Genomic DNA, 25725 nt, shown 5'->3' on the forward strand with positions numbered 1-25725 from the left:
ACCATCCAGTTAATAGTCAGCAGTTCTAACCTCCAGCCCATAATACCGATGCCCATAAATAACCTCATCAAATACCAATTTATCTAAACCACTTTCCCACCGCTTTTACAGTGCTTCACTTGCTTGTTTAGTTACAGACAGCTTCACATAACGCTCAGTTATCCCCCTTTCACTCGAAAATGTTAACTTTATTTATTTAATTGTAAATTAAATGTTTTGTTTTTTTTATTCAGGAAAAAATGCAATGCCTATAAACTTAATGGATGCATTAGTTTCTCCATAAAATGTTGTCCCATATTATAATTTATGGGAGATATGGGTAACGAGATGAATACAAAGATGATGTAACTGTTCAACTCATGTCAGATATGTGGCAGTCACTTTACTGTAATACCATTTGAACAAAATAATGTTTTCAGCTAAGGATGGAATAGCAACTCTGATTTGATGAATCGTCGGTACTTCTGCAGTTTATGATCCGTGCTTTTTATAAATAGAATTTTCAAGTTACATTCAATTTAAAAAAAAATTGTTTATTGAAAGTACAGAATAGTTAATAAAGTATTCTCCTATACATTAAGAATGGGTTTCTAAATAATGCTATTATTTCAGCATTGTCCGTAAACAGCAAAAGTACTGAATCATTTACAATCGTTGATATGCTGTAAAAAAAAAAAAAAAAAAAAAAAAAAAAAGCAACCATATATGTTGGATGCTTGGCTATATAAAATTTAAACTCATTAAAAGTTGGTGAACATGACTTTTTATTTAAACAAAACTATTTTGAAATAATATTAGAATTTTCATAGTCAAATTTCGCTGCAGTTTGCATTATCTGTATTAGCTAGCAGAATTTTTTGTGTGTCACGTGGATGCTGAGGTGGCAGGGTCTTCATCTCGCATGCAAGAGATGCGGGTTTCAAATACCAAGTTCGGATATGTTCAACTGATCAGCACAAATGAGAGCGAAGCCCTAGTCTTGAACTTCTTTGTTTTAATTTTCTTATCACTTTATTTTTGCTGGGGATGGGGCATTCTTACCAGATGCCAAACATTCTCCTGTTAGTTTAGTTTAGAGAGATCTTTTTAACCGTCCCTTTAAGTGCTATTGTTTGTATTTCTCTTGCACTTGGTTCACAGGGTATATTCACCAGATAGTTCTTGAAATTCTTTTTCATTAGCCCGGTTGCTCCTATAATGTCTCATATGATTGATACCGTCTTAAGATTCAAGTTTTTTTTTTTCATGTTGTACATAAGTCCTTGGTATTTTGTTATTTTCTTTCTCTCTGCTCTGTTAAGGCCAGCATCATTAGAATAGTTTGTTGGCTTGTGTGAGCTGTGATGTTATTTGATTGGAAATATATACACGTTTGTGTGTATGTGTGTGTGTGTGTGTGCCGGGATGTATAAATTTTCAAGTTAGTGTCTGAAGATGTGTCTAATCCACTGGGAGAGATGCATCCTCAGTCTTCATCAAGACATGCATCTCGAATAAAAACGGATGTAAATTGTCTGCTTTGCCGTGCGGCGGCCATTTGCATCGACTGCGATGAGCAGTTGTTGCAAAAAGTGTGTGTTGGTTCACCACTATAAACGAATCATCTGTGTGAATTTTCGGACAACGTAATTGCTGTAGCAGACGTCCGTACATCGAAATCGATGGGAGTATCCTTCATATATAGACATAGATATCCATTTTGTAATAAAGAGCAATGTGTATTTGTATATAAATCAATATATGTATGTCCATCCAGTAACACAACAGTTAGCAAGTAAAACGTGTGCTTTTCTAGCACCCAAATGACTCCATTTCAAGTGGCGATAGAGGAAGTGAAAGATTAAATACTAAGTCAGACAATCGCTTGAAACTTGTTCCCTGAAATGAATTTTTTAAAAAATCTCGCACTATTATAAAAAGTTAAGTGGATGTTCTCTTTGAAATCTATTTTAAAAAAATTTTTTTATTTTAGGTCATCAGTAATTTATATATGAAACGCGCATACCAAGATGTTCACCAGCACTAACTTAAGAAGTGACATTGCTTAATATCCGGAAAGCTACTTGCGGAAAATTTAAATGCGATATTCGTTTTTAGCAAACCCAAAAACCTTAAAAGGTAGTCATTTTAAAGAAAAATGTTAAGGTGGAAACAAGGTAAAAATGTACAAAATGCATCACAATGAAATTCTTTATCGAACCGCCTAATTATTATTATTATTTAGATATCCCTAGTTTAAAAGAAAAATGAGTTTTACAGATTTCGAAAAAATGGTCTTGACAATGAGTTAAAAATAAATTCAAGTTTCGCAATATCTTTTTTATTTAATTGTTAGGTGAAAGTACAGAATAGTTAACAAAACACCCTTCCCTATGTTAAGAATGGGTTTCTAAATAATGTTATTATTTTAGCATGGTAGCATAAATGCACAAGTACCTTTTTATTTATTGTATATTTGGTTTTATTTTTGTTTTTTTTGACCACTAAAAAACACAATTCTACCTTAAGTACAAGTTAAATGCATGTACTTAGTACTTTTTGTTGATTTTTAACGCTTTTAGTACAATATACTAAAAGCATTAAAAACAACAAAATAGTTTTGATTCAGTATTGTTTGGAAATCAGATTTGAAAAACTTGAAAATAATTTTTTTAAATTGACAAACTCAGAGTAAAAAAAAATGACTAGTCTAGTAAGACAAAAGCAGAAAAACAGTTGTCTATTTTTAAGAGAATACTTTAGTCAGCTCAGTTCATTAGCGCTTAATGAGTCGTTTTTTCTGTTAAGCAGATTTGTATTTCTATAAAATTTTAAAGAAATTTCCGCGCAATTAATAATTATCAAATATTTACATATGTTATGCTACCAGCTGCGTCTGTAAGTAGAGAAACCAAGCCAATTACTGCGGTGGACAGTAAAGTCACCAAATATGTGTACTTGCACGCTAATATCAAGGGAGAGTGCTGTATCTATGCTGTCAGACTTGGTTGATTAGGGTGCAGTTCTGGGTTGAGGGAGACCTGTAGGGAAAATATAAGTAGCTAACGCTATGTTGCAGGTTAAGCATATGAAGGCCTAGTCATCTGATTCTACTTTTGATTCTCTAGTCAAGAGGAAGGTGTTTCGAATATAGTCTCCAAGTCCATGCATATGTCTCTGAGTCCTTACAGCTAAGTAGGATATAACAGGGTTTTTTTATTTGGTTGTCATTCAATTCGTGAGGCACCTATTAAGTTTTTTTTGTCGTTCCAATCTCTAAAGTGGTTGGAAATCATCATATATTTTACGTCTAATTCAGAAGCAAGTTCTCTAACAGTTGTGCATGAATTGGCTCCGACTAAGGCTCTTAAGCGAGCATTGTTGTCAACATCTGATAGCTAACCACTACGCTCAGCATCTTCAAAATTCTCGTCGCTGCCAAGAAATTTCTTCAACCACCGTTGTGTTCATAGTGATTGTGAACTGTGTGTTCAGTAGTGGTTCCTGGGCCAACCCCTTTATTGATACCATGAACTGTTTCAGCAACTTTTTGGCTTAGCTTGAATTGGAATAAGAAAATTGTGAAAGTTTTTTTCCATCTTATATTCAACGTTTTGAAAAGATGTACTTGTTTTAAAACGATTCTAATTTAAGCGATTAGATAGAACGATAAACGGCCTGATGCCTTTTTTTGGAAAAAAACAAAAAAACACAATTAAATTCATTTATTGAATAAAACAACGTTTGCAAATGACTGTGATTTTTGAAAATGTAATGCAATCCTTTATGACAAGTACAAGACGTTGGGTTGAACGGCATTAATTTTGTAAAATAATTTATATAATTTTTGTTATAGTTTTGATGTTATTAAAACCTTAAAACTAGATGATAGCAGCACCAAAGTCAACGGTGTACATCAATATCAGAAAAGATATTAAACAATTGCCAAAAATTTCAGAAATTTTGGAATAAACCAATAATATTAACTTTTACATCGCTCTTTTTGGATAAAGTATCTTATGGTTTACTTTTTCTTGAGTTGGAGTTGTAGATATTCTCAGGTCAGGGGTTAGGGTTAGATGACATGAAAAAACAAATAATTCCTTTGCACTGAAGTTTGTTTTATTTTTGTTTAATGAAAATAATTCAAAGTAAATATTTTTCATTCTCCCCAATACCCAAGGTAACCATTAATGGGGATCAGAACTGATGTGCCCTTCCAAATCAAATTGTGTATGTGTTTATATATATATATATATATATATAATATATATATAATCCATTTGTAAGTAATATTTTTTGTGCATGTGCAAATTTAAATTTCTCATTTTATCATCATCCAAGGTTCACATAGAGTTTGGCATCTAGAACAGTTTATGTCTCCATTAAATTTAATTTTTTGTAATCTGGGAATATTTTTATTTGAATGCTTGGCCAGAGATTGGTTAGTTTGGAAGTCAGTTTCTAAAAACCGTCCAACACTCATTAGCATATTAAACGGATTAGACCATTCCTGTAATGATCTGATCCCTGTTGATTTTGCGGTGGGAGTTTAGTTCTGTGCATTTCTAGAAGATCCATCCTCCCAGGCCTTCCTTCTCTCTCATCGCCTGTCGCCCTTACCTGGGAATACCGACGGGGATGCTCAGGCACTTTTTGCAAGTCAGAGTGCTCCTTCTCGGTGGCGCTGACAGAAATATTCATAATCATATCTTATTTCCAAAAGAGAGGCGATATAACATGAGAAATATTTGGAATCAAGTCTCCCCTTGCAGTTATTTCAGATTATTTGAAACCATAGCAGCAAGAGTCTCCCCTTCATCAAAGCCAGAAGTTTGGGGGATATATATATATATATATATATATATATATATATATATATGAACAAATGATTAATAAAATATGTTAAGACATCTTGAAAAAGAGTTAAAAACATATTTAATTTTAAAAAAAGGAAGCACAAGATAAGTGGATAGTCCTTAATCCGCGGAGTTTTGAAGAAATACTCTCCTTCTCATCAGAGGGCAGGAATTAGCAAAATGCAGGATCGGATTTTGCATATAAAAGTATTTAATGAAACTACAAGTAAGTCAAAGATCTTACTTGGTTAAAAAAAAAGGGTGAGGTAAGGGGAACAGGAGGCAAAAGAAAAATAATAAAAAGATTTCACATGAATGGATAGTCCGGTGAAGGGTAAAAATCCAAAAATGGTAAAATCCAAAACGGTCGAATTTAAAATTTCAATCCACTGGGTAAATTCCAAATGGTCCAAAATCATCCAAAAAGCAGAGTTCCTTGAAAAAAAGTGCAAATGGAATGAATTCCAAATCATTAAAAGAAAAGTACTAGAGATAATATTTGAAACACGTCTGTCAAGGCTGGATGAATCAAAAAAATTAAGGCTTAAAAAAACCCGAAAAAACGGTGACAATTTAAATTTGAAAAGCAAGGTCAAACTGACCCAGACAAAAAGCGCGAAAGCGTTAATAAGTATTCTTCGAAACTCCGCGGATTAAGGACTATCCACTTATCTTGTGCTTCCTTTTTTAAAATTAAATATGTTTTTAACTCTTTTTCAAGATGTCTTTTAACATATTTTATTAATCATTTGTTCATATTATAAGCTCTATTTCCTTTTCGGTTTTATTGAGCTTTTTATATCTGGCTGAGTTTATTTTACTTGTAAATATTAACTCTTTAATATTTATAATATATTTTAAGTTTACCATTTTGATTACCTTAGTAAACTTATTGTAACTTTTATTTATATATATATATATATATATATATATATATATATATATATATATGTATATGTATATATATATATATATAGCCAAATTGAATATTGAGCTGCTCATATCTTTGATTCTATAGGACAAAACTACATGAAAATTTGTAGGTATTTTGAAGATTATAATACTATTCTATGATTAAAATTTTATGACAATTGGTAAAAACAAAAATCTACATTTTCAAACCAATAAAATATGCCCAAGTTTGCCTACATTTGTATATATAGTGTCCTGGCAGGCAGCTTCAGTTTTTCTCCGTCAGTTGTCTCCAAGGCCAATTAAGAAAAGACATCGATATTTGGATTCTTCGGACGACTGTTCTCATCTTGAGTATTATTTTTACGGTGTTTCAGTCAATGTAACCTCCAAGTGTATCTGGTAAAACTGTAATCTTTCTGTCAAACTTGGATGGAATTTTGATTGGAACCCTTTATTTAATCCACAGCGATAGCATGCTCTTGTTCCATCAGCCATGTGCGAGTAGAAGTCCTAAGTAATTCATAATTGTATTTAGAGTGTTGCTCACAGTGAGGATTGAACCTTCAACCCGCAGCAGGTGTAACATTCAAAAAGTCCAAAGAATCCAAATAATAAATCCTCATCTCAAAAATTCAGAAACGTAAGAAGTCGTTGTTCTTTCGCTATTTGCCTCTCTGCAGCAATAGATCTTGCACGTACGCGTCTGCTTTTAGTCGGTAATTGCATAAAAATATAAATCATCAAACAGCTGTATCATTTGCAACTTTTACAATTTGTCCAAGTTTACAAATATTTGCCATTTCTAAACCTGTGTGTTATGAAACGAAAGTGAATTTCAAATTTTATGTTTATATTAAATCATGGACGACACTTGTTTTATTTGATATCAACTCCTATCTACTCTGCGTCACCCGGGATGGAGTAAAGTCATAATTTTTATTTGTTTGCACATTTTAAAACTTATATAGAAGAGAGTGTGTGAATATCTCGACTGAACTATTTGTAAAAAGTTGAATATCAAATGTAGCAACAAGTGCTGGCGAACATATAGCAGAAAGAACGCAGTTGAAAATAAATCGTACACCATTCACTATGACTATGCAATTCCTACAGCTATGTACCTAGAAAATGGAGCTATTAAACTTGACATGTAGTGATATAGAACAAATAGGGAGAAGCAACCTTAGTCGAAGTTTTGATCTGCAATAATACTGGGTTAAACAGAACTGAGAGGTAAACGATGACGAAATTCCAAAATCTTATTTATGACATGAAAAGAAACTGGAGTCTTAGGAAGACTAATTATAGGAGCAACTCTACTCATGAAAAAAATTTAAAAAACTACCTAGCAAATATACCTGATGAATCAAGTGCAAGAGAGATTAAAACAATTGCACTTAAAGAGATGTTTACAATCTTAAAAAGATCTCTCTGAGATAGTGTATGAATGTCTTATCTGTTAGGATGCCCCATCCTCAGCTTGAACAAACTGAGAAGAGAAAAAAAGGATTAAGAATTTTTTTGTTGTAGACAACTTCTATTATATCCTTCAATTCCAAAAATAAGTTATCCCTGCTATTAAGCTGGGTTTTTTTTTTATTTTTAGGTGATTATTTTAAAATATTTCGGATTTCCAGTTATTCAGGCCTCGCTAAGTAATTTTAAAAATAAATTGCAACAAAGTACATTATGTTCCTATTTACTTGCCTCTCCACGAGGGCAGAGTAAGACACAAGGTCAGTTTCTAATGTGGGAAAAATCCAGCTCCCCTAAAAAAGGGTGCACTCTGGATAGGAACAGTAATTAAAATTACCTCGGTCTAGAAGGATTTCTCCACTGACCGAGGACAGAAAAAGTGAAGTGTAGTATCAGAACAGATACTACACTTTATTCTTAGCTAAGAGGATATTGCAAATAAGATGGTATAATAATCATGAATGTAAATTGGTCAGAAGTTGTATTTCTGAGTCAGAGGTTTTGGAAGGAGTCAGTTGGACTCCTGAGAATACTAGTAATCAGAATAAAATTTTTAATCTTCAAATAACCAATATATAGGCAGAATATTGGAAGATTTAAAAATAAAGAGTCATGATTAGTCCCTTTTAAATCCTGGGAGCCCGTGCATAGGCGTTTTTTAATCCTTGGAGGCCATGTGCGAGCGTTTTTTTAATCATTGGAGGCCGTGCGTTAATGCTTTGGAATTCTGGGAGGCCGTGCGCGGGCACTTTGGAATCTTAGGAGCCCCCGTGTCTGGACTAATGATAATATATTGTATGTTTGTTTGTTTATTTAAGTGCAAGTGCAATCAGTAGCTTTAAAGCAAGAAGCTACTGTTGTGTGTGACAAGTTTTTAGATCTTTAAGAACGTACGTCACCCTTCAGTTTACAATGAAAATTTTTCTCACTAAATATATCGATTGAATAGAAACATTTTTAAAATGTTTTAAATTTGTAGTTTGAAAAAAAAAATGTTTGTCTGCATCATCTGATAAGATTTGATTGTTAAAAGTAATGTATTATTCTTCCCCTTTCATATTCGATATTAATCTAAAAGTTCTGAATATAAACCTTCAACATTCCATGGTTTCAGATTCCATATTCAGTTTTTAATTTATCTCTAGATTTGACCTAATTTCTAGAATATAGTCTTACAATGATATTTAAACATTTTTTTTAGCTATTAAGTTATAAACAAATCTCCTTCACAAACGCACACCATTGCCTAGACAAACATGTCATTATAATCAATTTTTTTCATAATTGCAAAATAAAATTACTTTGTGACCTCCTGAAATTAAAAAGTTTTTAAAACATTTTTAAACTGTCGAATAGGAGGTCATTTAACCCGTCTTTAAAATTCTTAAATTAAATATTGAAAATTATGCAAGCTATTTCAACATCCTTCCTCATTCAACATTCAGTAGCATTAAAAAAAAAAAAAAAAAAAAGAAAAGCTATCCACACTCCACGCAAATAACTTCTAAGAATAAATAAAAAAATATTCTTAGTAAATGTCAATGTATTAAAATATCCAAAGTTTTGGAAGCTATTTAGCATTCCTCTTACTCCCAACCATGAGCCACTCATTTTCCTTAAATAACTTTTTTTAACAAAAAGTCTGATTTAAAAAAATTCATTTAACAAGTAAATTGAATCCACCATAAGCGGAGTATTCTAACTGTATTGCTTGTATCTTAGTTTTTAGACGTTTTTGGGTCAGTTCGAAAGATGTTTTAAAATCAATTGAGAGACTTCCATGCAACTCTCTGGTGTAAGTTTAACATTTTATATGTAAGCAAATTAAATGAACTCTTCACACATGTCACCTATAACAAATGCACACGTGTGCATTACCAATCAACAAAAGAAAGTCTTTTTACATACGTACATGGTCGCTGGTCTTTGTTCTCTGATTGCTTTTCCATGCATGACCATTGATTCTCTCGTGGTTGTGATCTTCAGTTTGATTTAAGAATTTACTTGTGCATAGTAACACAATAGAGAATTGCTGGGGTTCCAAAGGTTTTATTTGAAGAATTTAATTTTGGGTGAGAGACCATGTAAATTATTTTTACTTAATTTTCTTAGTTTGTTTTAAAATGGTTGATATATGGGCAGAGTCGCAAGGCAACATTCACTTAGATTCTCTCTATATTTGTAGATGCATCTCACCGTTCTCACTTCCAACTCTTCGAAATTTTGCTTCGACATCTGCATTTCTAGCTCATGTTTTCTAGGAAAGTAACCCTTGAGGACCTGCCTCAATCATGCCAGATGCACTGGGTGTATTCCCACTCGTCAGCAGGTTTTCTTGACATGTACTTCATGTAACCCTTGGTAAAATTCATACTAGTCAACATAATCTTTACTTACTAGCATAGAGGCCAATATATAATATAAGAATTTTAGTTGGTCTTACATTTCTTTTAGGAAAATTATTCAATTATTCAATTAGGTGTTAAGGAAACCAAACCAAATCGATCAACCCTTACTTTTGTATCTATTTGTTTGATTTTCAGACTAACGAATCTTTGTCATTTATGATAGTAAAAATCCAGGGACTCTAATGTCTTCATTATTAGATTTTATTATTATTAATACGAGTATTGATATTATTATTCTGTAGACATGTGCAGTTTATAGATGATTAAACGTTTTCTGGAAATATTAAGATTGTCAGTGTTATTCTTAGAACGATGGTATATCGCAGAGTTTTGATGATGTAAACAAAAACGCTTGAGAGATTTTTTTATACGGTTTCAGACAAAACAAAATAAATAAATAATCCTCTTGTAAAAAGAAGTTAAAGGATGACTTCAACCATTCCCGAGTCAATCAAATGGTGCTGCTCACTGTATTTTCAGTTGTCAGAAACAACGGTTTTGACCTCTAACCCTTTAACACTTTTTCACCTGATATTTCAGAACAAAGTTGTTGTTTCAGCCCCAGGGTGAACTTTGAATTATGATTGCAACCGCAGCATAAAAAGCCTTTTGAAAAAATTGGATGTTGAGAAAATTGATCTTTTCCTTCAACTTTCTGCCAAGGCCCTACAGTGCTTTTCCTATCTTGCATCACAATATCTCTCGAAATATCTCTCTCTCCCTCTCTCGAAATCTGTCTCCCTCTCTCGAAATCTGTCTCCCTCTCTCGAAATCTGACTCCCTCTCTCGAAATCTGTCTCTCTCTCTCTCTCTCTCTCTCTCTCTCTCTCTTGAAATCTCTCTCTCTCTTTCTCTCTCTCTCTCGAAATCTGTCTTTTTTTTTATTGCATTTAAAGATGTTACATTTCATCAGCGTTTATTTAAATTTTCTAAAAATAAATGCAACTGTATCGCCATATTTATTTCAACATTTGTTATAATCACAAATGTGTTTTAAAGATTTTACTTTCAATTGTATACTTATGTTTCGATCGGTTTTATGAATTTATAATAGGAAAAATCGATTACTAAAAAGGTTGTGTGTGTGTATATGTAAATGAATAAACGACCTACCAGAGACACATTAAGGTTCTCGAACATTTCCATCTTAAGTGTCTAAAAAGAATTTTGAATATCAAGTGGCAAATGCACATACCGGACACACTGGGTACTAGAAAAAGAACAGTGCCTGAGCCTTGAAATCATGTTTATCACTGCGCAGTTTTGCTGGGCAGGTCACATTGTACGTATGGGTGATGGTCGTCTCCCAAAGAGACTCTTCTATGGAGAATTTGTGTCCATAACATCAGCCCGGAAAGCACTATAAGGATGGCTTCAAAATCATTCTGAGGGATACGGATGTTGATACCAACACTTGGGAAGAAACTGCGGTTGATCGTGGTGCTTGGCGGAAATTGGTAAAAAAATGGCTTCAGGTTAAGAGGATGCAGCATGTAAAGCTGAAAAGGGCACTTCGGAGGGGAGGTCTGGAATTTTTGTCAGGCAACCATGCAAATTGGATCTATGAAACGTGTGGTCACGTTCTCCTTTCCAAGGCAGAGGATGTGAGCCACCTGAAGTCTCGTAATAAGAGGCCATCGTCATTCAGTATTTTACAGCATCCTCATAGCACAATGTGAGTAATATGCAGTAAGGTATGCAGTAATATGCAGTAAGGTGTGCAGTGATATGCAGTAATATATGCAGTAAGGTATGCATTGATGTATGCAGTATGGAATGAAAAGGCACATGGTTGTGCACAGAGACAACATTCCTCATCCGGATCCAATCGACCGCGTCAAGACATTGAACTTGTGTTATGTATGTCATCGGCCCTGTAAGTCAGCTGTAAGCCTTCAAAGTCACCTGAGCACACATTGAGAGGATACTTAATACAGTACATGCATCTTGAGACAGCAATCATCTGTGTAGATCCTGCAATCATCATATATATAGTGCAAAACTATATATGCTCTGCACCTATTAAATAGACACATTGAGCTTAACTCAAAATTAACGGTGAATGGTTTTAAAATAACAATCTAGACCCGTTAAACGAAAACGGTATACATTGAAATTAACGATATTTCAAAAATAAACATTCAAATTATATATATATAGCGACCTTTAGTACAGACTCTTTTTCAATTGAGTCGTGCTTACTCCACGTTCCATCTTAAAATCTTTAATTTTTTTATTTTAATCGCTTCCCTGTTTTTTTTTTTGTTTTTCACCCATAAATATAACCCTAACCCTAACCCATAAATATAACGCAATGCAGTTTTATTTTAATCATGTACAGTTTCTATTGTTTTCCCCTTTTTAATCGCAAATTCCTCGATTCAGCTTTGAAAAAGCGAGAACGAAACTGGTCAGATGACCCTCCCCCACTTTTTTCTTTCCTGTCTTTTCCCTCTTTTTTTCATTTTTTCAAAAAACGTGTTCTACTTAATCAGAATCATTAATCATGAACAATAAGTCTTTCCGTCATGATTGCAATATTCAAATTTGAACACCCCCCCCCCCCAAAAAAAAAAAAATCATGAAATAGGTTAATCATTTACTTGAAACGTTACTCAGTTTACCAATCATAATAGATTTTTTAAAAAATTTTATAAAGTTTTTTTATATTCAAAAATTTTTTTTTTATATATATGACGTTTGAAAAAGTGCAAGCTCAATGAATACCATTTTTTGGTTCCGAAGCATATATAGTGTAAGCCTAAATATCGTTTTCTCAGTTGGTATTTTATTGCTTTTCAAAAGGTAACCATTACAATGTTGTTTTGTTCGCGACTAAGAAATCTGCAAAATTATGTCTGTTGCATTTTTTGTCACTTATCAGATGTTCACATTGAAAAGCATAGAAAAAATAACACCATTTTGAACAGCTTACATGGTTCATGCAACCATCACATTCTAAAATTTTTTCTTGGTACGTTGGTAAACTATTAGATATATATATATATATATATATATATATATATATATATTGTGTGTGTGTGCACGCACCTAATTAGAGAACAAGAGATGCTGTTGAATGAATCTGTTTTTTGAATACATGGGCGGAATTAATGATTTAAAAGAATATTTTCATATGTAACCGAGGCTTAGCAAGAATAGCAATCTAAAATAAATCAACTATTGGATTAAATGTCCAAATTGATGAAATCGATTTAAAAAGACATTTTTTATTTTTAGGGATTTACTCAAATTTACAGAATGACAGTTCTTTCTGAAAACTGAAAATATTAACTTCAGCATGAAGGCTAAGATTTTAAACGATTCACAAATGTAGTAGAGGAGTTGGATGACGTTATTTTATGAAAGAATTACTTCCTGTCTCCTTCCCTCTTAACATGCATACTCGTCGTCCTTCTCTTTTTTTCCGTTTTTTTTTCTCTTTTTCTTCCACATTGTGTCTTGTATTATCTTGCCGTCCTTTTCCCTCTTACTACAGTTTCCTATGAAAACTGAAAATGTTATTTTATCGTGAAGGCTAAGATTTTATATAATTCATGAAGAGGGTAGGGGAGTTAGAATGACTTCCTGTCTCCTGCATGCTCAATGGCTTTCACGTAATTTTGACTTTTTTGAATTGAAACTGATTGGAGTTGTTTAAGAAAACCAAGCCCTAAAAAATAATTTGAAAAATTTATCTGTCGTCAGCTGAATTAATCTGATTAATTGGTCCCCTGACAAAGGAGGGATTGGATCTAACAATTCCCTCCTGTTCGTACTTTTCTCAACAATCATGCCTTGGATTTTTTTAAAAATTTTGCACAAACGTTAGTCATGGTGAAAGTAAATTTTTGCCAGAACGGATTTTCCGGGATAACTCTGGTTGCACTCCTATAGGTGTAAAATTGCCCCAGAATCGTTCGTTCGCACTTTTCTCAATAACTCTGTCTTGGATTTCTTTGAAATTTTGCACAAACATTAGTCATGGTGAAAGTAAATTTTTGCCATAACGGATTTTCTGGGATAACTCTGATTGCCCCTCTAGGGGACATTATAGGGGTAAAATTGCCCCCAAATTGTTCATCTATTCATTTGTTTGCACTTTTTTCAATAACCATACCTTGAATTGTTTTTTAAATTTTGCACACATTAGTCATAGTGAAAGTAAATTTTTCACCTGTGGAGGGGGACCTTGCATGCTCAGCTTGTTTATTTATAAATTCCTCTAATCTTTTTTTTAGTACTTGTTAAGATAGGTAATTTTTTTTTTTTTTTTAAATATGTCGTTTCAAGCAAAAGCAATATTACGTACTTACTTGTTATGTCAAAAATAGTAATATATCCACAAATTAGGAAAATTAATTTGGTAGAAAGTTATTTACGATTAAAAGTAATTTTTACAGAAATGGTTAAAATTGCATTTGTCTTAGACATTATAGAGTAGACAGTGAAGAGTTCACACACAAGGGGCATAATTTTGAACTAATATTTTAGATTACTTATTAATGATATGCAATATTTGTTGTCTATAGTAATAGACTTTTTTACTTAAAACACAATAGTTGTTCTACTCAATTAATTTTTCGACTTGAAAATTGAGTACATAATATTGATTTTGCTTAAAACAACATATTTAAGAAATCGATTTGTCAACTCTATTTTAAGCATCTGTTTTTTTTTTTTGTTTTTTTTTATAAAATTGATATTCCACTAATTAAAAATTTTTCCAATTTAAATGGCCGTATTATTAGGATTCACCGGACTACTGTTCTCATCTTGAATGTCATTTTCATAATGTTTCGGTCGATGTGACCTCCGACCTTCTTCAGATGTATTTTGTCGAACTCTGGAATTTGGATGGAATTTCGAATGGAACCCTTTATTTGGTTCACGGGGGGTAGCATGCTTTTGTTCTGTCAGCCATGACTAGATTGAGGTCCTGAGTAATTCGCAATTTAATTTTTCGATCCAAATTTCCGAGTTCAACAGAAGCACCTGAAGATCAGACGTTACATCGACTGAAATGTTATAAAAATGACACTCAAGATGAGAACAGTAGTCCGATGAATTCAAATAATATGAATAGCCAATCCTCATCTCAAAAATTCAGAAACTAAATTTAAATGTGTTTTTTTTACTTTTTAGAAACGCATCAACATTCAAATATTTGTTTATTTTTTTTTGTTCACTACAAACCCACACATAGAGGAAGTGGGGGGGGGGTCGACCTCCAGATTGGGAAATTCGTCTCAATTTAAGCTGTTTTTTATTTTTATTTTATTTTTTGTCATTAGCTACTCATGTTTGAACAGAATATTTGATAATTTGATAAAGTGGCCGAATAAATGAAGGAACCTAAAATTTACAAAAAGTATATAGCATATGTCAAGTACACAACTAGTTACTTGTCTCCTCATCTCGGCTTTTTTTTTTTTCCCAGCTGCTCCCCCCCCCCCCAAAAAAAAATAACACTGGCAAGTTATTAGCTCTGGGTGGTCTATGCCGACATTCTCTAAAGTAGTAACTTTACAGATAATATCAGACTCACAAGTATGTCACAGTCATGGGTAAATGGCATACAGCACTTAGCATTCCCAAATGGTCACCCATCTGGCTCCACTTTGCTTAACTTTGGTGATATAATGAGAACAAGTGTCTCAACATGATTGTGCTGTATATATAGAAATGACAAAAAAAAAAAAAAATGCCCCAATCAAGGACTTATTTTTCTCCTGATTAAGAATAGAACAGATATTGCACTCTGATCCTAACACAAAGTGAAAAAAAAATCGCGAAATTGATTTCCGAGTATTCTGTCTCTTTTACTGGTACAAGATGTGTCTAGAATGCGAATGAGGAGGAGGCAAGGAGTGTCGTGCTTACACAATTTAATTAAATGTAGCAAGGTGTGCTCTCTGTCTTCCCTCCTCTCTTCCTCCCACATACAAAAGTGACCACTCGCTCTGATATTTTTTGTTCTTCTCCCGTTTTTAAATAAACCTTTTTGTATGAGATGCCTTCAATAAGTGTCCAGACTTTTTTCGTATGAGCTCTTTTATTGATAATACACACATGAAACTCTAGTCCCCTTCAAAGTAATCTTCTCTTCCTACAATGCACTTGTCTTTCCATTTCAACAATTTCTGGAAGACTCCATGGAAGTCATCTTGTGTAAGCATGTGAATGACCCTCATCACAGCCCCTTTCATCTCCTCAATTGTCTCATGATGACAGCCTCTAAGGTTTTCCTTGATCTTAGGGAATAACCAAAAGTCACAGGGAGCAAGGTCTGAACCATAAGAAGGGTGAGGAACTATCTTTATGCCCATCTTGGTCAAATAGTCTGATTTTCTCTGAACATCCTTAGGACAAACTTTGTGCAAATCTTCTACATTTTCAGTTCCTTGCGAATAATTGTGTGTACAGTTCCCACACTGGCATCAAATTATGCACTTATTGTCTCTCTAGACACACGGTGATCCTTATCTATGAAATTCTTTATTTGGCCAATCAACACTAGTGTTCTGACTTACTCCTCTCACACCTCTCATCATCCCTTACAGACTCTGCCTTTTTTAAATCTCTTGTACCACTCAAAAACTGATGCTCGCTTCATGCAAGATGGTCCAAAAGAAGTCTGAAGCATTCCATACGTTTCTGTGGCATTTTTTCCCAGTTTTAAACAGAATTTTATTGTGTATTGTTCTTCTAAAGCGTCCTCGCGTCCAGATTGCATTTTTGAAATTCACCAGCTGTAACAATCAGACTTTAGTAGGATGTATTTCAATTCCTGCTGTAGCTGTTCATTTGAACGTGAAATCATAAAAATTGGTCGGTTATCTAATAGTATGTATAGCAATAACATACTAAATTTTCAAGAGTCCACAACAATTTTAAATGCTTGTACAAAAAACGTCTAGAAACTTATTGAGGGAACTTCGTAAATAAGCATTGACACCCGATCAACTTTGTAGCCACGGATAAGCAATAATTTGGGGTTCATACACGCATCAGTAAGTGAAGTGGGTATGTAATACCCCCCCCACACACACACACATACTCTTTCACTGATCCATAATGGCTGGAACTATGTGGACATTTTTATTTTTCTTACCGTATTTCCCAATCCGTACCAACTATTCCCGGTCCTAGTGGTTTTGCAAAACTGAGGGCCAAGTACTAGTCTGCAATTACAATAAAAGGTGAATAGTTATTTGTTGTGATCTGTGACGACCAGACACTTGTCGGTGATGATGAATCAATTTTAAATAAGGTCATTTTAAACTTAAAATAAAAGTAAAAAAATAAATTAAGAACATTTTAAAAACAAAAAAAAAAACCCTAAAAAATACGGTATTTGTTATGCAAGATTTAGATTCCTTAGATAAATTTTTACTTTAGTTATGACTAAACATTCACCTTTAAATTGACAAATAGATAAGTTTTCGGGTATGCTGAAAACGAATATCATATTCAAATTTTAGGCAGACAAGTAGTTTTGTAGATATTAAAAAGATTTTTCCAATTAATTTTTTCTTAATCAATTTCTGTGGCCGTCGCCATTCTTAACATGAGGAAGAGATGTTTTGTAACACGCGTGCGTATTAGTAATTGCTCAGTTGGGGGGGGGAATGGTCGCCAGTGAAAACATAATGTATTAAATTGAATAACAAGGTTTTAATATCCAGAAAAGTACTTGTTTGCCTCAAATTTAAATGTGATATTCGTTTTTAGCATACCCGAAAACCTTCAAAAGCTGTTAATTTAATGGTGAATGTTCAGTTGCATTTAAAGTAATAAAAAAAAAATGTATAACAATAAAAATCTCAGGGTTTGTATTACTGTATACACAGATTCGAAAAAGTTGTCAAAAAGCAAATATATAACAAATAAATATTATCAAAAGTTAGATAAGTTACTTTTCTACCAAACTGGATACATTTTTTGTGTTTTTATTCAATGTAACATGGTTTTTCAGCTCGAAAAACATGCAGTGTTTACCGATGTATTGGAAAATTCAAAATGGCGCCCGACACTCTCTTTAACATGGTAAGTTTGGGAAAAGGTGTTATAAATAATAAACTAGACCAAATACTATTTTAAAAAAACACCGAATATATGTCAAGTTATGTCACGGTAACATATTGAGCGAATTTCTAACAGTATTTTGTCTAGTTTATTATTTATAACATCTTTTCCTGAACTTACCATGTTAAAGAGAGACTCGGGCGCCATTTTGAATTTTCCAATACATCGGTAAACACTGTATGCTTTTCGAACTGAATAAACATGTTACATTAAATAAAAACACGAAAAATATATCCAGTTTGGTAGAAAAGTAACTTATCTTGCCTTTGATAACATTTATTTGTTATATATTTGTTGTTTTGACCACTTTTTCGAATCTTATGTGTACAGTAATACAAACCCAAATCTCAATTCGTTCACAAAACTGTGCAGGAAACGAACAAGATGACCGGCAGGTTCCATCCACCTGCGCAAAGTCCATCATGGCTGGACGGCATTGATATTTATACGTGAATCTTGTTAAACAAATGTATTTTCTTTAAGAAATGCAAATGTCCTCCTGTTTATTGCTTGTGAAAAGCTCAACCTGTCAATCTCTCACATGGCCAAGAATTATGATCTGAATTGTCCTGCCCGCCACCGCGTAACATCGTTGGTGACAGCTGATATCACCCGTATGAATCTATCGAAAGGAACTTTAACTGTAAACGCAGCCCGCTGTGTAAGTCGTCAGAGGAAGAAGTGGGCAAAGAAAAAAAAAACAAAACAATTACTATGACGATACAATATGGACGAGTGGAATATCATTACGTTGGTAAATAATGTCGTTAATCAAAATGCTTACCTTAACAATTTGGCCGGCGTTATATATCTGGCGCTCTTGATTATTTTATTGCTTCTCTCATGGGTCTTACAGAGGAACCACGTCCGGTGTTTTAGCCATGCCGGTTTAGCCTGTGTCATTGGTAAGTTGTATTTGTTTGTGTGTTTCTCCGCCAACCCCCTCCGCTGTCGGTTTATGTAAATATTGTGTAACTCGGAAATATGAAACTACCATATGGTCTACCTTTCACTTTTAAAAGAGATTTTGTTTGATCGGAGTTTTTTTTTTTTTTTTTTTTTTTTTTTTTTTTTACACTAAATTTAAAAATTATTAAAATATTTTTTTTTTTTAAACAGGTCGATTTTTATTGGGATGAAATGGAGTTTTTTTTTAAATTTATTTATTTACACACTATGAATTCTCAAATTTAAAACTTTCGAAAATATACAAAAGTATAACAAACCCAAAACTTTTTCTAAATGTAAATATATAAAGTATTTTATAGAAATTTGCAAAATTAAAAAGAAAACTATATATTACAGCAGTGAGGCGTAGGCGCAGAGAACTTTATGGCAGATGCTCAGATGAAGTAACGATGGGGCACATTCCTCTGAACAGAGTACTTTTAAAACGAGGGTAAAAGGGACAGGTGCCTGGGCAATCCTAGCAGCACTACCACCCTCTGCAAGTCATTAGTGTCTATTGAGTGTACCGAGTTTTCGTTGGTCTGACCATGCTGGATTGTGGTGTTTGACTATTAAACAACGCTGAAGAGTTAGTCTTCCACCAAAAACCGGTTTCTTCTCCAAACCTGGCATCGTCAAACGGATGAAACCCCAGTACACCCGACAGCTACTTTAATATATACATTTTAAATAAAAATAATTTCTATTAGTCTTGTTGAACCTACAATAGAGCACTTATATATATATATATATATATATATATATATATATATATATATATATATAATTCATGATATCTATATTATTAATATACCATAAAAAATGAGTTACTTTTATTTAAATACACTAGTTTTTCGAAATATTGTATATACAGTAGAGAGCAAAGTTCCAAACATGGTTATACTAGTTTGGTGTTATTCGGTTATCATTTGATTGTCCTACTAGCTGGACGCCCGACGTTACTCTGTTGTACAATACGCTTAAACATGATATTTTAATTCATGCAGATTGTGTATGTATTATTATAGAATCAATCGTCTATTGAATATTATATATTACGAGAAATAATTTGCCCGGTGGGCTAATTCGAATTTTTTTTTTTTTTTTAATAATTATGTCGTTTATTAAATTCCGTCTATGTTTGTTTATAATATCACGTCAGCTGATATTTCGGCTTGATGATATTAAAAATAGTCTTTCTTCTTTTATAGATAAAAAGAATTTTTACAGGGGAATATTTTACGTTACACCGGCCAAGGTTACACTGGTGTAACATGAAATATTCCCCTGTAAAATATATATATATATATATATATATATATATATATATATATATATATATATATATATATATATAAAAGAGAAAAGACTGTTTAAGATCGGATTTTTTTTTTTTTTTTTTTCGATTAATCAGATTTCAACTATCAGATTAATTTCTGTACAAAGCATATCTAAGAACACTGCCAGGAATATAAACTGACCTTTGTGTGAAGTTTGCAAAAGATACGCTCAGCTGTTTCAAAATCTATGAGGAAGGAACACGCACACATACACAAAGTAAATAATTGATGATCCCTGAAAACTTCGGACTATTGTGAGTTCGAGGAAGCAAATTGATTCAGCGATTGCCGGAGATTAAGCGACTTAGTAACAAAATAATTTTCCAACACAAAAAATAAATTTTAAAAATTTCTTAGTGTAGTTTTCAAGGTAAAAAAAAAAAAATCATCCAAGTATGCGCGCGTGTGTGTGTGTGTATATATATATATATATATATATATATATATATATATATATATATATATATATATATCTGAAAAAGAAAACGCAATTTCTGTAAGAAATATCAAGTGTGAGTGCTCAATCAGGATAGCATTTTTAAGTCAGATGCTAACCTGTGTTGTGTCTTTTCTTTTATCTTTTTCTCTCTTTCTCTCTCTCTTTCTTTCTCTCTCTCTCTCTCTCTCTCTCTAGATGCGTTACAAACATTAAAAAAATTAAACAATGTACAACATTCACAAACGTTAAAAAATTCACACGATCTCTTTCAAGATTTCCCAACGGTTTTCATTTTTATTTCCCTACATTTTTGTTATTAAGAATGGAGGACTGCTTAAAATATAAAAAATAAAATATTAAATATAAAAAAAAAAACATCGTTTTTATGCTTCATAAAATCCTCATAACCTTGAAATTACTAATCTGGAAGCATACGTGAATATCTTAACATATCTATCTATCTATCTATCTATATATATATATATATATATATATATATATATATATATATATATATATATATATATACTAGAATGGGTGCCCGGATGTTTGGAGGTGTGTGTTGAGCAAAAAAAAAAATAAATAAAATGGTAGAAATGAAGGCAAGTTCGAATCCGTATCGCGAAGGAGGAAAAGAACGGGGGGGGGGGAACGTGACGTCTTTGCTGTTACGATCACCGCCAAACCGGAAGTGATGTAGGTTTAAATTAAGGCTAGACAATCGAAAAGAGGGGATAACTTTCGAAATATCGGTGAAAAAAGCGATCCCTCCCTGTAGAAAAGTGCCCAGCTGAGGGTGAAGAAATTAATGTTTTTAGAAAATTTTTGGTATTTGTCGTCTGATGGGTCGAGCTTCAAAACGATTCTGATCTTGTGAAAATCCGTCGCCTCTGTCAAAAATTTTAGGCAGACATGCAAACATACATACATACATTGGTAGTACAAATTTTCGACCCAAACTGATGAAAAAGCTTGCCCTATCTCTGAATACCCTTCATGTAAAATTTCAAATGTTTAGACCAGAAATTGTCTGAGTAATTTGGTAGAAACTGCAGACGTCAAATTTTTTAAAACTTTGACCCCTATCATGGCCCCTTAACATTTATTGTCTTGGGCTCAAAGCAAGTTATTAAGTTAGATCCATGTCCAAGGAACCTATATCTAAAATGTAAATTGTTTATACCGAAAATTGGTGGAGGAGTTTGGTAGAGTTCTCAAAGGTCAAATCGTTGAACTTTGTAATCCATTTTTGGTGGTTAAGGGGTCAAAGATTTTCCCAAATCTCCATACCCTGTATATCAAGTTTCGAGTTTGTAGACTGAAAATTGACAGTTATTGTGTAGGGAAATGTACACAGACAGACACAGACACAGACACTTTCACTTATATATATATATATATATATATATATATATATATATATATATATATATATATATATAATCTTAATGTGTAAGAGGAAAAAAGAGAGTTCAATTCCACAAGAGGAGACTTATCTGGATAATGCCAAGCTCAACAATTATTATTGGTCATTATTATCATTAGTAGTAGTGGTAGTAGTATTGTTACTACTACTATTATTCTCATTATTATTACTATCTTGTTTTTACCGCTATTATTATTATTATTATTAGTAGTAGTAGTAGTAGTTGTATTATAATCATCATTATAATTGCTGTTAATATCATTATCCCCGTTATTATCCCCATCATTGCTACCATAACCGTTACCATTATCTTCAATTTCACTGTTTTTAACATTAACTTTGACTTTACTTTTATCACAACTATTGGTAATATTATTTTTAATGTTTATTTTTAATGTTTATCTTTAGCTTTATTTTTATCTTCAATCTTACTTCTATTTTATTTTCATCATTATTATTACTACTGTTATTATAATTATCATTATTATCTTTCGTACTATTATAATTACCCTACTATTATTGGTATATTTTTACCACTCTTATTAGTAATGGTCTCCTTACCATCTATATTTATCCTTAACCTTTTGCATCAAGTTAAACGCACTCATAGTCATTGCCATCCTATCCTCTGACTGTCCCCTTATAATCATACTCCCTATATCATAACAGAAGAAACTTAAAAATATGGACGCATATTACCTTTCAATTTTACAACCTTCCATACCCCCCCCCCAAAAAAAAAAAAAAAAAAATTATAAGCGATTTTATAGCCGTCATTTGCCGTTTAGGTTGCACCAGTCAAAAATACCACTCCATAGAAAATAGACACCCCACAAACCGTTAAAAAAAAATTACCACGCAGCAACAATGCACCCCCAATTTGACCCTAATACATATACCCCTTAATCTCAACACTATGTTAAAGACCATATACAATCTTATATATCATACTATATATAACAAGCTTCTCCTTTATTTATTTATCTTCATCTTCCCCCGTGCTACCTAGCACCTTCTCTACTCTTCTGATGAGAAGCATTAGGCTTCGAAATGCCCTGGTATAAAGAGTCCCTTCTATCCCCCAAATTTTGCTTGTATTCCATTATTCAATATATGATCCATTCTATATCTACCAATATATAATTTTGTGACTTCATTTCATATTCTTGTTGTCCTATTATATATATATATATATATATATATATATATATATGCAGTAGTTTTGTTGCTAATTTAATTTTAATTAGAATGGTTTTAAAAGAAAGCATGAATTACCAAAATGTCTCAACTTCGAAGTAAGCCTAAGTCTACCTACAATTATTGTCTGCTCGCCTACGAAAGGAATAATTTCTTTTACCAATTATTTATTTGTAATTTTTCTCCATCCGCTACAGAAACAATTGGCAATCAAAACAAGTTTTCAAGAAACATGTTTAATTTTCAAACTTAGCGAATTGTTTTATATAATTTATTTTGAAAGTGTTTTTTTCAAAAAAAAAAAAAAAGAAGCATTTGAATTTACCTGTATTATTTCTGACATGGAATTTTTTGGAGTAAAAGCGCATTTTTATAACTAGATGTTCTTTCTCTGTTTGCTTTTAAAAGCTTTTCTATTTCAAGAATTCAATTCTTAAGTTCTCATATTTTCTGTGAAAAATAAATATTTTTTTATAACTAATTACATGCTTCATTTGTAATATTTGCTATTATAGTTTGTGAGTTTGTTCCCTATGAACTCGGAAACGGCTGGGATGATTTTTTTTTTTTTTTAATTTGACAGGAAAGTATTTTATGTGTCTGGGAGTGTTCTTACGTAGGTTTTGTATTGGAATGCGCATAAATATTTAAAATCGATAATCAAAAAAGTCCAATTAATGAAGGACGTCTGATTGTGACCAGTTAACACTTTTATACAACCTAACATACAAGTGCATTTGAGAAATTTTATCAACGCACAAGCAGAAAGGTCCAGTGAATAAAATCCACAGTAGATTCTTTTATAAGACAGAGGTGTGTTTCAAATGAATGTTCCTGTTTAGAGCACAATTGAACCATGATACTTGGCTTTTGCATTTTAAACTTTAAGTGAAGCCATTGTTTACAGATAATTTTATAAAATCAACAGATTCTCTACAGTGCAATGTAGACTTCAATGTATTGTGGAGTATGTCACTGTGGGGAGGCATGTGAAGCTTCCTCCCAGTATTCTGCCAGGGAGGGGGTCCCTAACTGGAGCAGGCAATCAATAGATTTGAAAAAAATGAGTGATTTCACTAATTTCTCTGACAACAAGATGGTGGAACATTTGTTGATCCTCATTCAATGCCGGACAATGTCGAGTCTCCCTGCTAGTTAAAAATCTGAATGGTTTGTTGTTAAACTGTTTAATATTTACAATATTAAAGGTCAACCCTCCTCTCACCTTTATACTATTCTCATCGATAAATGAAAAAGTGTAGTATCCTTCCATTGATGTGTCTAAATTACACCAACAAATATTCATATTTTGATATTGTCATAGATTAAGGCCTCTACTATCCTCCCCCTAAAAAATGAGATTTTACATTTTTTAGGCGATTATGTACAAATACTCTCAAAAACTTGATGGAAGGACAAAGAAAATTAATTTTAAAATTTAGAGTGGGGATCAGTTTCACTTTACATAAAATAATTCCTCATTTCCTTGCCATTCTAACATTTGGCGTAGTTAAAAAAAAATTTTTTTATGGGAGTTAAATTCACTGTGAATTTGTTTTCCGTGAGGGAGGGTAAGTTTTTAGGTCATTATGTGTGGTTTGATGATCTTGCCACTCAAACTTGGGGTTAATTGTAAAAGAAAATTGTTTAACTGTCCTAAAAGAATAACCTGGAGATGGAGAATCATTTTATGCTAAATTAATTTACAAAACATATACCTTGCTTTGAATTTTAAAATAATCCCTTGTTTTTTTTTTTAATCTTCTTTCCCCCAAGTTTCCAGATATGCTTACACACACATCATGAGTCGCATCTTCCGTTTGGTGCGGATTGCAAACCCACATGACTTATTTTTCACCATTCTTTCCGACCTAGGGCAAGTTGGTTGATGGCCATCCAACATTTTTTCTCAACTTTCTTGACTTTCCCCTTGATATGGCTTTAAGGGTTTTACTTTTGATTTTATCAAATAAAGGGGGTAGGGAAGTAAGTTTGACAGAGAGTGAATATTTTGTTGGTTTTTTTTTTTTTGATCAAGTGATGTCTCCTAATGAAACGCATCACGTGATTTTGAAACACTTCAATGCGATTGGCTAGTTGTTTAGTCCATGTGATACAATCAAGGCCATACAAATACTGGGAGGACATAAATAAACTTTTACTTTAACGGTTATTGGCACCCTTTTTGATTTTAGAATGGTGCTGTGTTTTTGGAAAGCCACTCGACCCAGCCCACACACAGTGTAAATATTCATTTTTACCTTTTGAAAATAATTGTTTTCATCTGGTTGATATGGAGATATGTTTTTTGAAACTTCAAACTGACCTTGAGAATCAGTCAAAAAAAAAAATAAATAAAATAAAACGGACAATCTGTCATCTGCTTTTATAATCATATAATAACGTATAATACACGGAGTATTGTTGCCACATCTGGGCTGGTGCATCTACCACCAGATTCTTCAAAGAAAAAAGTTTTTAATCTAATAGGTCCCACTTTGTCAACTAGGCTCCAGCCCCTGTCCCATCACCAGTGGTGCATCTCTGTGCCTGTTTTACAGATATTTAAGTGGACTGTGCTCTGATGAACTCATTGTACTTGTGCCCCCTTGACGTACATATCCCCGACAAACTCGATTAGCAACAAAAT

General features: G+C 32.8%; 1 protein-coding gene and 1 long non-coding RNA gene across 23 annotated transcripts in view; one reads left to right on the forward strand and one right to left on the reverse strand.

Moving 5' to 3' along the window:
- The window catches only part of LOC145263055 (uncharacterized), a 153656-nt gene extending 134279 nt beyond the window's left edge, over positions 1-19377 (reverse strand). Inside the window, exons 1-2 of one of the 5 annotated variants that reach the window (XR_013864469.1) lie at positions 18510-19365; positions 16752-16821 (exon numbers count right to left, since the gene is read on the reverse strand). This is a non-coding gene — a long non-coding RNA (uncharacterized LOC145263055). Of the gene's footprint in view, positions 1-16751; positions 16822-18509 lie in introns of all 5 variants that reach the window. The other 4 variants (XR_013864473.1, XR_013864470.1, XR_013864471.1 and 1 more) reach the window with 4 other exon arrangements.
- Positions 1-25725, forward strand: part of LOC145263054 (sodium/hydrogen exchanger 9-like) — a 328320-nt gene that overhangs the window by 83013 nt on the left and 219582 nt on the right. The gene's annotated exons all lie outside the window — the stretch shown is intronic.

Source organism: Euprymna scolopes, chromosome 38 (assembly GCF_053919585.1).
Source record: "Euprymna scolopes isolate OS-2025 chromosome 38, ASM5391958v1, whole genome shotgun sequence".
NCBI classification, from domain to species: domain Eukaryota; kingdom Metazoa; phylum Mollusca; class Cephalopoda; order Sepiida; family Sepiolidae; genus Euprymna; species Euprymna scolopes.